Source organism: Apium graveolens, unplaced genomic scaffold (genome assembly GCF_009905375.1).
Source record: "Apium graveolens cultivar Ventura unplaced genomic scaffold, ASM990537v1 ctg4440, whole genome shotgun sequence".
Classification (NCBI taxonomy): Eukaryota; Viridiplantae; Streptophyta; class Magnoliopsida; order Apiales; family Apiaceae; genus Apium; species Apium graveolens.
The window spans coordinates 26,256-27,005 of NW_027418535.1; the positions used below are offsets into that span (position 1 = coordinate 26,256).

A 750-nucleotide genomic window follows, 5' to 3' on the forward strand; every position below is an offset into this window, starting at 1 on the left:
ATCAAGCCGGGCACTATTCAGATGGTGCAGAATTCTGTTTCTTTTGGAGGAGCGGCAACTGAAGACCCCAACATGCATATAAGGAATTTTGTCGAGATCTGCAGTACTTTTAAGTATAATGGCGTGACTGATGAGGCTATCAAGTTGAGGCTTTTCCCATTCTCACTGAGGGATAAAGCTAAAGACTGGTTACATTCTGAACCAGCTGGGTCCATCACTACGTGGCAAGATCTTGCGCAAAAGTTTCTGGTGAAGTTTTATCCAATGGCAAAGACTGCTGCTATGAGGAGTGCTCTTACTCAGTTTGCGCAGCAACCTACAGAATCTATGTGCGAGGCTTGGGAACGCTACAAGGAAATGTTGAGAAAATGTCCACATCATGGAATGCCGGATTGGATGGTAATCACTGGTTTTTATAATGGTTTGGGGGCCCAATCTCGGCCCATGCTCGATGCAGCAGCTGGAGGCGCCTTATGGGCTAAAAGCTATACTGAGGCGTATAATCTTATCGAGACGATGGCTGCAAATGAGCATCAAAACCCAACTCAGAGGATGACAACATGCAAGGTAGCAGGTATTTTGGAAGTTGATGCAGCCACCGCTATTGCAGCCCAGCTCCAAGCGCTATCAATGAAGGTTGATTCTTTGGCTATGTATGGAGTTAATCAAATAGCTATGGTTTGTGAGCTTTGTGCAGGTTCTCATGCTACGGATCAGTGTTATCTTGTCAACGAATCTGTTCAGTATGTG

The 750-nt window shown here is 45.5% G+C and overlaps 1 non-coding gene across 1 annotated transcript; it reads right to left on the reverse strand.

Annotated features, from left to right (window-relative positions):
* Nucleotides 1-279: 279 nt before the first annotated feature.
* LOC141701839 (small nucleolar RNA R71) lies at nt 280-386 on the reverse strand. The gene has a single exon (XR_012566919.1). It is a non-coding gene; the product is annotated as a small nucleolar RNA R71 (small nucleolar RNA).
* Between the last annotated feature and the right edge of the window lie 364 nt (nt 387-750).